The 14,594-nt window shown below is 41.2% G+C and overlaps 1 protein-coding gene and 1 long non-coding RNA gene across 2 annotated transcripts in view; one reads left to right on the top strand and one right to left on the bottom strand.

Annotated features, from left to right (window-relative positions):
- The window catches only part of MAML3 (mastermind like transcriptional coactivator 3), a 435,952-nt gene that overhangs the window by 412,244 nt on the left and 9,114 nt on the right, over positions 1 to 14,594 (bottom strand). The gene's annotated exons all lie outside the window — the stretch shown is intronic.
- LOC123573449 (uncharacterized) lies at positions 6,418 to 9,341 on the top strand. The gene is made up of 2 exons (XR_006698021.3): positions 6,418 to 6,634; positions 7,819 to 9,341. It is a non-coding gene; the product is annotated as an uncharacterized lncRNA (long non-coding RNA).

A 14,594-nucleotide genomic window follows, 5' to 3' on the forward strand; every position in this document is an offset into this window, starting at 1 on the left:
AGTCAGATCCAAACCTTGCTTTCAAGTTGCTCACCACCCAGCGCTGGCCACTCACCCATAAGCAACACAGGACAACCACCATGTCATGTATAAGGTGCTCGGAGAGCGTCGGAAAGGGAAGACCCAGGTTCTAAACGGAGACGACCTGCAGAATTAGGAACCATCCCTTCACATCTTGCTGACTAGCCCTAATTCTAGTCACCTTACTTCCAAGCAGGGCGCGTGCACATACACATTCAATTAATAAACTATTTCCTGCTGGCCAAAACCCTCCAGTCATTTCAGTGAAGGTCAAGCCCTCTTTTGCTTCTGTAGTGGTGGAGGCCTCTAGGTAGCCAGGAAGAAGGATGTAGATATTCCTAGGATTTAAGGTAGTACCAATATGGCTACGCAAAGTTACTAAACATTGGTATTTCCTAAATCTGTTTCCTTCCACTGCAACATGCCCTTAAAAGTCAAGTGAATCAAACCTTGAGTTGTGTGGTCCTAAAAGATGAAGTGACTTGCTCAAGGTCACAAAGTTCATTGTAGCAGTGCCTGAACTAAACCTGATTTCCTGGCTCCCCACATAATGTTCTTCCAGGTAGACCAACCTGCCCCTCAAATGTGGAGGTGAGAGCCAGAGACAGAAGTGACAGTGGGAGCGAGTGTTACATCTGATAATCAGAAATTCTGTCTGTGAAACAGATAACACAGCCATCCAGAGGCAGTTACTGACTCGGTGTTGATTTAGCCTGAGAAACCTATAGAGCAAGCCAGGAGAGAAACAGGGAAAACCTACAAAGCAGCAGACCTCCACTGAGACCAAAGGCTGGAGCGCACAGTCGCATAGAGCACCCACAGAGCACAAGGCAGAGCCACCATCAGAGCAAGGAGCGGTCTCCTAGGGAAGGGAGTAGAGGGAAGAGCTCCGCACAAGAGGTGGGCCCACTTCTCCTACAGACCCCCGTGCTACTTCTGCTGTAGAACTTAGTGCAGAGGCAAAGATATCTTGGAATTTGTATAGAACCACAAAGATGCCTTAGAAGGTAACAAGCCAGGAAGGAAAAGTAGAATGGAATTTCTACAAGCTATCTCTAAGAAAAGTGGAGAAACTTTCCCTCTCACCATTTCAAAAACGAATTCTGGGTAATAGTCAACATCCAATGTCACCTACCATTCCTTACTCTTATTATTTCATTTTTTTTCCTCCCTCTTCCATCTAGCTCTCCCCTCCACGGCCCATCTCATCCACCTCTGCCATCTCTAGTTCCAAGTTCAGGGGCAGCAGTGGTATGTGATGTTGGCTGTGGTGCCCAGACATCAGCAATCAGCCTACTGCTGTCCCAGCACCAAGCTAGGGGCTGTGAAGGGTGAAGGAGAAGGCTCTTTGGGTCATCTGCCCCTGGCCTCCATTCATAATGAGACACCAGGGTGTTCCCCACCCACATACATTCAGGAATGCTGTCTCCAATCTCTATTTGAGACATCAGAGATGTCATCATTTCCATATGCTTCTCTTAATAAAGTAACATCCATGTAAAGGTACTGCAGTCATGAGTGTGTATGTGCGGCAATTGGGTAAACAGGTCTTGTTCACCACACAGAGATGCCAGGATGGAGCCTACACCCATGCAATCACTGTCCTCAGGCCCGGCCCACACTCTGCAGCTTGTATGAATCTCTTACTGGTACACATGTTCCTGCAATGGCAAGCTGAAGAATACAGAAAAGGAGGAGAGGCAGGGTTCACAAATGCTCATGCTCCCTTGCCCTTCTCTCCTGTAAGAATAGAGTGAATCCACAAGGAGCTCAGTAAAAAACTGGAAAAAGGGAAGTTCTTATTAGTGTGTTGACACTCATTGCAAAGCTTGGCCTATCTCAACAAGTCACTTTACTTTCCCATATAACTGGTCCCTCATAGACAAAGAAAGGAAAAACAAAGACGACTCTCAGATACCTGTGCTTCTCACAGCTGTGCAGTCAAGACAAGGAAAAGAACACCCTTTCTAACTTCCTCTGGCACTAACTGGAAACTCTGGACTTTAGGGAGGCTATTAGAAAAAGGTTAAATAGGAGACTAGATAATGATATACCAAGGGACCCATGTCAGGGCTGTTTGAACACTACTCAGAAGCAATTGCTGTTGAGAGTTGGCGACCGCTTTAAAAGAGCTCCGAAGAAGGCAATGTCTGCAAGCAAATGCCTTCATGGTGCCCTGGGAAGAGTAGGCTGAAGACTTCTTATTTTGCACGAACATCCCCGAAAACATTTGTTCACTGTTCTGTAATTCAAAGATTACTAGGTACACATATCTAGTAATTATTTCCTATATGCAGCATATTTTCTTGTATTGTTCTTGCTTTAATTTTAGTTTTACAAAGACATAGCTTTGCATACGCAACTGTACCCTCCGCCTTCCTTTCAATGAGAGCTGTAGAGGTTTATGGTCTACTTCTTGAAATTTCCTATTTCATTTATTCTGAACAAATCGGTCAGTCCACTATTTAATATTAGTGTGTTGATAAGAGTTTATTTCAAAATGTTAGTGCTGACTATAAGTACTATCAAAAATACGCTGAAGATTATTTTGATACCTGTATTTATTTTAAAAGGAGGGGAGAACAGAGATGGATTTCTATCAAAAGGAGCCACAATGCGCTGTTACATGCCATATACATGGTAAATATTTACAGTGTTTGATTAGGTTTAAATAAAACCAACAAAAAGAAAAAAAGAGAGTTTACTTTAAAAGTCCTCTTTGTGTAACTTAAAAATTAGTATGTAACTCTTTCCTGAACCTAAAACTACAGTGGTCCTGCCTTACAAAATTTGTAGCATTACCCAAAGCACCTTGTGGTATCAATTACAGGGTTATGAACATTCAGCCACTAAAGCTATCTGATTGGCTTAATGTCCCCTGGTGCTTTATAATGATAACTACATAGTATATAATTACACAGTCCCCAAAAGATACTTATAATTGAATCACAGGGCATTTTTTGAATGTTTGGGACAGCAATTAGAGGACCACAAAGTGATAGTATTGCAACTCTCACCAGCTAGAACGTAAATGAAGCACCCTAAAATTCAATTATAAGAGTCCTTCAGGTATTAAATAATTATAATACAAATCACATGGAGGGGTACTTTTTTTTTAATTGAACTGTCCCCATAACCGCCAAAGATTATATTTCCTAATAGTCTGTAAAACAATGTAGCTACATTTTCAGATTCCTATTTCTTCATCCAACTGGAAAACCTGTAACAAAGGTAGAACAGTCAAAAACCTGTTTCTTCTTTTACTTTGCCACCTACTTATTTGGTGACCTAGTAAGTGAGTTAGGTCTCATGTCGCTCCACTCATCCTATAAACATGCTGCATAATCAGAATGTTGTCTCATTCTGTAAATATAAAATGGCTATATGTACATGGATATTTACAAATTTCATTAAACGGGAACAAGGATACTTCATCTATTTGATTTTTTACCCATTCTTTACACCCAAGAATGTCTGATCAGTTTTACCCTAACCATTTTCCTCTTTCTCCAACTTTCTTATTCCACACTCATCCCTTCTGCCATCTCTCCCATCTCTCCCTCCAGGGAGGTTGTGACTGTTGTACTAAAACCTCCAGGACTGGCTATCTATGACTGGCTCTACAGTGCTCAGGGCAAGAAGAGTCAACTGCAGACCTTTTGTTGCTCATTATCTTCTTGCTTCCATTTCTTAAAGGGAGAATATGTAGATTGGTCCCCTAACTTTGGAAATACAGGGGAAGTAAAACCAGAAATACTTCCCCTAACTTTGACTTGTATAAACACATTAAGGAAAGGAAAGATTGAAAGGATGTTCCCACACTCAAGGAACTTGTACAACCAAGTCAAGAGAAGCAAGTCAGGAGGAAAACAGAACCCCAATCATTTCTCCAGATGCTCTGAATCACCTCCAGGGCACAGGCATAGATGGCCCCAAACCCTGAATGCTACAGCAAGTGCGTATCCACTTACAGCAGATTTGTAAACAGATCTATTCTCCACTTAAAAACATTTTTTCAAGACCAGTGATTAAAAATGTAAAAACTAAAGCCTGAAAAAATATCAGTTCCCCTTGCAGAGCCCAGTGTTAAAATATAAACTCCGATGAGTGATTAGAAAAACACCACAGAAATAAATATACATATACATACATGTGTATTTTTTTCCAGTAGATTTTGGCCTTTTAATGACATTTGTTCATGAGAAAAAGAAATTCACTCATCCCAGCACCATAACCCCACCAACCTTCATGGGTGTTCTGCAAAAAAAGGTCCCATAGAGACCAAGAATATGGTGACATTTGGTGCTCTTCGATCAGAGTGTGAATATCACCCGTTTTCTCCTTTTAGCTCTTGCAATAAAAATATTCTCAGGCACGAAGCACAATGGCACAGGCTACAGCCCCTCCTCATGGAGTGTGATTCTCTCTGAGCCTCGCCTTCTGCTGCGTTTGAAGGAACCTCTCCCAGGACCGAGTAGCCCTGCTGGATCATCCTTTGCACTTTGGAATCAAAAGAAAAGAAACCAGAATGGGTGTCCATAACTACAGAGGTGTTGAAGTCATAAAGGGCTCAGGAGGATGGTGCAACTCTGGCCACAGTGGAACACACTCACAGGGCAGCCAAGGAGACCTCTCTGGAGGAAAGTGGAGTTAATTAGCCTTTTTATGCATATACACATGCCGGCTTCACACATTTAAAAAATAGACCCATGCTCAGCAAAGGGCCTATTTTAACACTGTCTTGTAAAAACCACATAGACGGATACTCTATCTCCTTTCTAGCAGCAACCCTGGCTCTAGACACTTGCTGATTTTAGCTATTTAAGCCTTAAGAATAAAGACGTCATGTGCAAAGTGCTCTGAAAAGCATTAAAAACAAAACAACTTTCACTCCTACAAGAAGTACTGAGCACCAATGAATTAATGCATCTAATAATTAATTGGCATTCTTGGAGGAAATTGTCCCTCTGTAATGTAGCCACTGGGCTGCTGTGAAAAAAAGATTCCAATTTATATTTGTTAAACAAATGATTTGATTAGTGACCAAAGTAAGGAGGAGTGAATGTTTTCCAAGTATGAGCTTTTCCACATGGCCTGGGTCAGCCACCGTACAGCAAGGCTGGCATGGGGCCAAGGGCACTCTTGCCAATGAGACTAGAAGTCTCTGAAGAGCCACCATACACCCAATGCTGAGAGAGTTCCCCAAACAAAAGCCAGCCACGGAGTTCAACAACTGGCTTGCCACGGCACCATATGCTCCACAATATTGTCCTGCTGCAACAGTGGGGCCTGTCTTCAGTGTCCCCATGTGCTGCACAGCTGTCAGCCCAGGAGCTGTTTTATCATTATTTTCACTGTTTTATTACTTTTCTGGGAATTCAAATCAGTGTAACCACGCTTGATGCGCCGGTGAAAAATGGTATCTCCCTCCCCCTTCTCCTTCAACCTAATGAATTGCCTTTTTTCATATCAAAGAGTAATGAGCACCAAACCACATAATATTTATTCATGGAACAAAAGACCTAAGAATGGGGTGGCAGGAACAGGAGCAACTCCTGGGTGTGGACAGAAGAAAAGCTGGACATTACAACAGAGCTCCTCACATTGATCTCTGGTGACACTGGGTTCAATTTATAGGGAAATCCTTTTGGTTTTTGGCTCTCCCCACTCATTCCTGGGAGGGGCTTCCTTTAAGCAATTCCCTAGTTGATGCGTAGAGACCTTGATGCTAAGAGGTGGCAGGAGCCAAATGTAATTCATCCCATAGCCTTGATTGTGAAGTGTCTGCACATTTTGTTTTTCAGTGAAATTCCCCTAAAAAGCCTCCTGCTGCCTCTCTCATAAGCAATAAGCCCAGTATATCCCAGAATGTTCTAGATATATCCCTTTCCCCCCACTGCGTATGATCATGACCTCCATTGTGGATGAGGGCATAATTTAACCCAGGGAGAAAGGGCCACATAAATAATAGCGATACTGGAGCCTTGTTTAATCTCAGATGACATGAATCTTACCCTCCCCACTTTGTGCCATAATCAACCTCTTACACTTTGTCAAGTTTTCTTATTAGTCCAGAAAATACAAAATAATATACAATAGTAGGAATAATTTAACCTAACCCATGGTTAATCTCCCTCTTTATAGACACTGGCAGTGTTTAATCATTCCCTTTGCAAAGGATCCCCAAATTGGGAGAGGCTGGATGGATGACTAAGTCAAGTTGGTGCAAAATGAGTCACATTTCTTTAAGGTCACTTCCCCAAATGTATGAGCCACCAAAGTGAAAGGAAAACTCTTTTTTTTTTTTTTTTTTTTGAGACAGAGTCTCGTTCTGTTGCCCAGGCTGGAGTGCAGTGTCACAATCTCAGCTCACTGCAAGCTCCGCCTCCTGAGTTCACACCATCTCCCGCCTCCGCCTCCCGAGCAGCTGGGATTACAGGCACCCACCACACGCCCGGCTAATTTTTTGTATTTTCAGTAGAGACGGGGTTTCACCATGTTAGCCAGGATGGTCTCGATCTCCTGACCTCGTGATCCGCCCGACTCGGCCTCCCAAAGTGCTGGGATTACAGGCGTGAGCCACCGCGCCCGGCCAGGAAAACTATTTCTTAAGGTAAGCTAGCTATTAAACAAACGTTCTTCAAAAAATGATAAACAATGATGCTAAGAAAGTGGTTGAAGTTAAAGGGCTATGTGAACAACCTTAGGAAATTTAGCACCAGTGGCTGGGTTGCTTTTCTTCCTCCCATTTTATTGTTCAGTGTTTTGAATTTCTCCATTTAAAAATTCTATTTTGAAAATTTTAAAGGAGACTTTTTAAACTATAAACAAAGTTTAAATTTTTTCAAAAAGTCACAAAAGTAGTGACTTCTTCCTACAACCTGTGCTACCCATATGGCTGTGGGTTTTAACATTGAAAATTGTCCTTCTAGATAATTTTTCTCAAGCCCAGTAATCAAATATTTTTCTAAGCAATCCTCCTGCTTCTTCCTTATAGTCTCATTTCTGTAAGTCTGTCAAAGCTAATTATCTCGCTCCTCAAATTCATTGCTCTTTAGTGTATCGTAAACACATACATTACAAAAAGTTGAAGAAAACAAGTGTGTATTACACTTTGAAGGAAAAGATAGACATAAATATTCAAAGTATGCACTATCTTTGTTAATAGAGTAATGAAAATGGCATTAGAAAAAGTGGATGAGAATATCAAAGCCAGCCAATCCTCCTTTCTTCTTCCATATATGGTGGTCTCCACCCCCAGAAGTCAATACCAGAAACTCCTACACCATTACTTCAGAATAAAGAGGAAAGCAAAGTTCTCTAGTTTGCAATCCTTTGACATTCCAGACCACAGATAAACACAAACCCTACCAAACCAGTAACACAAACAACCTGAGCCTCCGCGGAGGGGACGAAGGCATGATTCTCACAGGCACAAACTATCATTAAACTCCTTTACTTGAAACTACTGTTACATCTTTCTGAGCCTTCCAATTCCAATCTCAACCACAAACTGAAAGTTAATAAAAAGCCCCTGAATGATTCATATAAATCCTTTAAATCTAAGAACAGGAGCAAACACTAAAAAAGCAATAGCCCATTTAAATTTCAATAGCCTGAATGCCAGACATCCCTGATTGTCACATCTTGTCACCCTCCAAGTCACCATTCCATGTTCCTAGTTCACTGTGGGCTCCAGACATATTCCACTCTAACAAATACAACTTGCCAGAAGTATTTTTGAGTGTGGTTATTTACGGTTTTCACTAACAACTTTTTCAAACATTCCTTCAATAGGTTCTAAGAATTAAGCAGCATGAAATCCAAATCTAAAATCATTGTCTCCATGCTTCATTGAAGAAAATGAACGTGAAAAATCCAATAGCAGCTGCAAACCATTTAAGAATTCCTAGTTAAACTGCAAAATACATTTTCAACCATTTAGCCATAACAACTTCTAAACGGAGAGAGCTGCTTCTTTATATAAACCACCTCTGTTTACCAAACATCAGAGAATCTCCGGGCAGAGGGCTACTGCAGGATGGGAATAGTAAGAGGATGTTACAACCCATGGGGTGCTGATCTGCACACACCACCGTGAGGAAATACGTTCAGTGATTAAAGACAAATGCCACCTGCATGCTTGGCCAAGGAGTCCACTGCTGTCGCCACACACTGTCCCCGGTGAGAGAGGGGAAAGGATGGACTGAAATCCCACAGTGGATTAGAACTGGGGACAAAAGGAGCCAGGAACAGAAGATGGCAGCATAGGAAGGGAACGTTATGGTTTGCCCCAGTTGGAGACTCCGGCAGTATTACCACTAAGGCATCCTGAAGCCCAAATTCAAGACTAAACAATGAAAATTTCCTATCTTCTTTGACTTGGTATCCACAAAATTTGTTGAATTCTGACATATGTCAAATTTCTTTGTGTATATGTTAACAAGATATTCCTATTTATAAATTCATATGGCTATTGGGCTATTCTGTCAAAATTAGCCTTTAGGCCAGGCACTGTGGCCCATGCCTGTAATTCTAACACTTTGAGAGGCCAAGGCAGGAGGATCACTTGAGGTCAGGTGTTTGAGACCAGCCTGGGCAACATAGTGAGAAACCATCTCTACAAAAAATTTTAAAAATTAGCCAGGCATGGTGGCACACACCGGTAGTCCCAGCTACTCAGGAGGCTGAGGCAGGAGAATCCCTTGAGCCCAGGAGTTGGAGGCTGCAGTGAGCTAAGATGGTGCCACTGCACTCTAGCCTGAGTGACAGAGCAAGCCCCTGTGTTTTGTTTTGTTTTTTTTGAGTCAGAGTCTTACTCTGTTGCCCAAGCTAGAATAGCCTTGAAACTGCCATATTTTTCTTTAAAGAAACGGTCTGAAACACTCACTTTTTGAGTTATATTAAAAACAAAAATCCAGCGGGGCACAGTGGCTCATGCCTATCATCCCAGCACTTTGGGCATCTAAGGCAGGTGGACAGTTTAAAGCAGGGGTTCGAGACCAGCCTGGGCAACAAAGTGAGACCCTATCTCTTAACAACAACAACAAAATGCATAATAAGGTTAAGATTTGATTTTAGTCATTTATTAACTATTACAAATCATCTCTGGACTCTTTCAAATAAATATAAAATGTTTTCCAAAGGAATTAGAAATTAGATGTTTATTGCAACAGCTGTAATCTCAATAGTCTTTGGAAAAGAGTTTTTATCTAATAGTTGTTATAGTCAGATAGCTATGAAATAACTAACATTCAAAACATTTAGATAACCATTTATCTATAATCAATAAAAAGAGAAGTGTTGTACTTCATGCAAAATGCACGATAGTTGTCTACCTTGCATATAGGTGAAAGTCATCCTTGAAAGAAAACATTCTAGTGCTAGAAATAAAAGAAATAGAACCATGAAATATTAGAAGCAAACACAAAAAATAAGATGGCACTCCTCAGAGGGACAGTAGAGTAGCTAAACTAAATAATTAAGGAAAAGTTACAGGTTGAAATTTTATTGCATGACCAGAGTAGCACCTTTAAGAATCTCTTTATTTGGGGCCGGGCACGGTGGCTCATGCCTGTAATCCCAGCACTTTGGGAGGCCAAGGCGGGTGGATCACGAGGTCAGGAGTTCGAGACCAGCCTGGCCAGTATGGTGAAACCCCGTCTCCACTAAAAATACAAAAAAATTAGCTGGGAATGGTGGCACGCACCTGTAGTCCCAGCTACTCAGAAGGCTGAGGCAGGAGAATTGCTTGAACCCAGGAGGCAGAGGTTGTAGTGAGTGAAGATCGCGCCACTGCACTCTAGCCTGGGCGACAAGGTGAGACTCCATCTCAAAAAATAAAAAAAATTAAAAGAATTAAAAAATAGAATCTCTTAATTTATCATATTGGATGGCCTAGGTGCAAGATTAAGAGAGAAGTTTTTTATTGTATGTACATAACCAACTTTTGCTATTTAAGCCACTGAAACAGAAGGCACCTAGCTATCTTTGGAATGAGGAAGCCCCCTTCCCTAAAGCTTACAGTGAGCACATAGCTGCATTAACTTAGCTAGCCAAAGGTTCAGAATAAAGAAGGAAGCAATAAGATGCTATGGGCCCAGCTAAATGGCAAAAAAAATGCCTAAACCAAATCTATATTATAAATTGAAGCATAATACTTAGTTTACTGGAATCATTTGGTAGAGAATGACATATAAAGTTTAGGCCCCGGATCATGTACATTCCCACCCTTGGTTTATCTCTCTGGGTCAAATCATTGCCACATGCACCTTGTACAAGGTTCCGGGTCCTATTGTCACTGTCACAAAGGTAGAACATGACGTGGTGGGAAAGGAGATGGGGAGAGGAGAAACACTCAAGGCCAGAGGTACGTGAGGCCAGAAGACAGCAAAGTTGGGGACCTCATCATAAAACAGCAGGGCCTGGCAAGAACCAGCACTACCATGTCCCTGAATTGTGGCTCCTGTTCAGACCGATAAAGGAAAGTCAAATAGATGAGAACTGCTCTTTGGGAAAACATGGCTATTTAGAAAATGCAGTTGCTTAGACAACCTTTCCAAGAAGAAACACTGCAGTCAGGTGAAGGCAGAAAAATGTAGTAACCAAGAGCACAGATTCTGGAGCCAGGTTGCTCTGGCTATTGTAAAAATATAGATGATAATTATTATTATCTCAGTGTAGGGGAGCTGCTATGCCAAAGGGAAAGCAAAACAACTAAGAACTCTGATGAAGGGCAGTCGTCAGACCACTGCAGCACCTGTTTATAATGAAAACTGATAGGACTTCTCACTGTCTAAACAAATGCTATAAGGTGCCTGTCGAAGCAAGTCATTTTGATGCATTTTCTACAGTTGGCCAGGTCAGCAGGTTGTTATTACCGTGTTACACAGATGACTGGATTAGTCAGGGTAATTTAACCTGTAGGAAGTGGCAACTCACAGACCTGAGATTTTTATGACCACTCCAATCTGCACCCATGAACACCCCAGGTACTGTATCACCCACTGAAATACATTTTGCAAATAAAGCCATATAATCACGCCTATGAAACACAAAGCTCAGGAAAGGTAAAAAAGAACCACAAACTTGTTCAAGGAAATGAATTTCCCACTTTCACAGAATGAGCAGGACCTGGTTGAGCAGGTTCCTCCTTCAGTAAAACCTCTTTAAGGGCCAGCTGAGAAAAAGGAACGTCACTCCTATAAGATGTGTTATTTGCCAAATACACAGCCTTTAAAAACTAGTAGTGTTCTGTGCAAAGAAAAACACCAGTTACTAGAGTTGATACTGCTTTAAGCCATATTGTTAAGGAGACATAATTATCATTTGCCCTAAAATGGGCTGTAATAAGATTCAGGTGCTATATTAAACCGTATTAGATTAAGAGATTTTTCCGCCAACTTTTTTCTCTTTATACATATTATATCTATAGAAAGAACCCTAAATCTGTGCTACAGAAATGCTCACATATGTATAAGGATATATGGATAAGGATGTTCATTACAGAAACATTTAATTGGCAAAAAATAAGAAACCACTAAAGTATCTATCAATAGAGAATCATTCAATAAATTATGAAACGGTCATAATATGGAATGCTATATAGCAGTTAAAAAGAATGAGTTGAGGATCTATATGTACCAACTTGGATGGCTCTCTAAAATATATGAAAGAGAAAAAAGTGTATTTCAGACAAGTATACATAATATGATTCCATTTATGTAGGAAAAAATGAATATGTGATTATGTACAATATGTACAATATATAATATATACGTAAGTGAACAGAAGAGGGTCTGGAGAAAGATTCCAGACTGTAGTTACTTCTGAGAAAGGAAATAACATTGAGGGGAGAAATTAAGTCACTTCTTAACCTATTTACTTTTATTTAGTAATTTATTCAACAAATTAAATTTAGAGTTCCTCCTATGTACAGGTAGGTCTTTTCAAGTCATAGGAATATAATAATGAATAGACAAAGTCCCGGTCCCTCTCCAATGTTCCAGCCAAATGAACAACTTTTGCTGGGACAGTTCTACTCAGCAAAGCAGCCTATTTCGTCTTTGAACAGCTTAAATTTTCATAAGATTGGCTTTTTAAATATATCTATTAAACCACAACCTGGATCCTAATAACTGTCAACCAAAGATCTTAAATTTATCCCCTTGAGGCCATACAGAGCACATCTAATCCCTTCTTCAGGTGACAGTCCTTCAAATATTTTAAAAAAAGCAATCCTAGCACCCCCTAAATCAGACTAAACACCTCCAGGTCTTTCAACTGTTCTTCCTGTGACATCGTTTCAAGACTTTGCACCTTCCTGCATGCTTCTTTCTAAATGTTCTCCTCTTTGTCTAGTTTCCTCTGAAAGCTCAATGTCAAGCCATGATCATGGTGCTACAAGTGTCACCTAGTCCCAAAAACAAGGGGGGAAAGAAAGACAATCTGCCTCATTTTTAATAACTCTACCATACCTTAATTTTATTCTCCATCACACCAACTAATCCTCTCCTCTGCACAGTTTTATTTGAAATGAATTTTGTTACAGAAAGCAATGCTTGCAAGAAGATACAAAGCATCTAATGCCCTTAGGATTTTCCTAAATGTTAGTTTTTTTAAGTGTTTCCATTTACATGTCTAATAAGACAACAAATACCATTTCATAAAACTAATTTGAAATGTGAAACTATGTCCTGCTGCAGTCCCGTTGAGAACAAGGACATCTGTTCACCACTGCATCCCCAGTGGCTAAAACAGTGGCCAAGGTGCAGCAGTTGTTCAGCACATGTTCAGGAGACGTTGGCTTGTGCACGAGTGAAATCAGCCTCAAATCACTCAACTTTAAGTCCGCATTTGGGCAGAGGCAACAACTAAGTGAAATGAAAGTAATTCATTAAAATATGCCTAGCATTTGTGCAGCACCATAAGGTGTTCAGGACTTTCACATATACTAACTCGTTTGACCAATGACTCTGTGAGGTAAAAAGAATGACAACTGACCAGGCGTGGTGGCTCACACCTGTAATCCCAGCACTTTGGAAGGCCAAGGCAGGCAGATCATGAGGTGAGGAGTTCAAAACCAGCCTGACCAACATGGCGAAACTCCATCTCTACTAAAAATACAAATATTAGCCAGGCGTGGTAGCGCATGCCTATAATCCCAGCTACTCAGGAGGCTGAGGGAGGAGAATCGCTTCAACCCGGGAGGTGGAGGTTGCAGTGAGGTGAGATCACGCCACTGCATTCTAGCCTGGGTGACAGAGCAAGACTCCGTCTCAAAAGAAGACAACCATTCACCTTTCTGACAGGCAAGAAGAGATAACAATCATGAAGTAAACAGCCAGAACATCATACCACATGGCCAGCTAGGATGGCGCTGCCATGCAACACAGCAGTCCTCTAACTTCTTCCCAGGCATCCTTTACCTCATCGCTGCACCTCTGCCTCTCTCCACTCTTCAAGTAATGAGTGTTTTTAAAAAGCTGAGAGTAATGCCACATGTGTAAACCCATCTTCTTTCATATTTTCAAAACTCCAAGAGAGCTCTTTGTTTAAAGCAGGGCCCCTCATCAGCAGCAATATTTTGGATCAGGTAACTCTCTGTTATGGGTGTAATCTCTTGTAGGATATTAGTAGAATCCCTTCCTTCTACCCACCTCTACCCCTGCCTTCTAGACACCTGCAGCAGCCCTCCAGCTATGACAACCAAAAATGTCTCCCTGCATTGCCAAATATTCCTGGGGTAGGGCCAAACCTCTACCAGTTAATAATCAATGAATTAAAGCCAGGCTCAGTGGCTCATGCCTGTAATCCCAACACTTTGGAAGGCCAAGACAGGCGGATTGCCTGAGCTCAGGAGTTCGGGATCAGCCTGGGAAACACAGCAAAAACCCATCTCTACCAAAAATACAAAAAATTTGCTGGGAGTGGTGGTGAGCACCTGTAGTCCCAGCTACTCGGGAGGCTGAGGCAGGGGAATTGCCTGAACATGGGAGGTAGATCATGCCACTGCACTACAGCCTGGGTGACAGAGTGAGACCCTGTCTCCGAAAAAAAAGCAAAACCAAAAAGGAAATAATTTTTTATAAGGAATCCTATAGTAAATCCATTCACATGGCAGTAGTAATAATTTAAGAGAGCATGGAAATATTTCAGGAACGTGATTTGTTTTCCAGGTACAAACAATATAGCCATTAGCTCTTAAAAATATATATTCGAGTTTCAGTAAGTTCTCCAAGTTCAGAATAGGTTACTAAAAGCATGCTTTACTTCTGTAAACTCCCAAAGCACCAGCATATAGTCTGTTTATCCACACATGCTCTCACATGTCTCTCTACCCTGATATCCATTCTAGGTGATGCCTCCAAAATGCTCATCCCTTTTTGCCTCTCCTACCTTACCACTAGTTCAAGCCCTTTACTGGGTACCCAGCCTTTTAGATTCACGCTCAATCACTGAGCTACTTTCAGCATCTAACAAATAAAGAAAGAAAAATAACCAACCAGAGTGAGAATAAAGGGCACAAGCAGAGCATGTCTTTCAGAGCTGTGCAATCCTTTTGAGTCACAGTT

This window comes from Macaca fascicularis, chromosome 5, assembly GCF_037993035.2.
Source record: "Macaca fascicularis isolate 582-1 chromosome 5, T2T-MFA8v1.1".
NCBI lineage: Eukaryota > Metazoa > Chordata > Mammalia > Primates > Cercopithecidae > Macaca > Macaca fascicularis.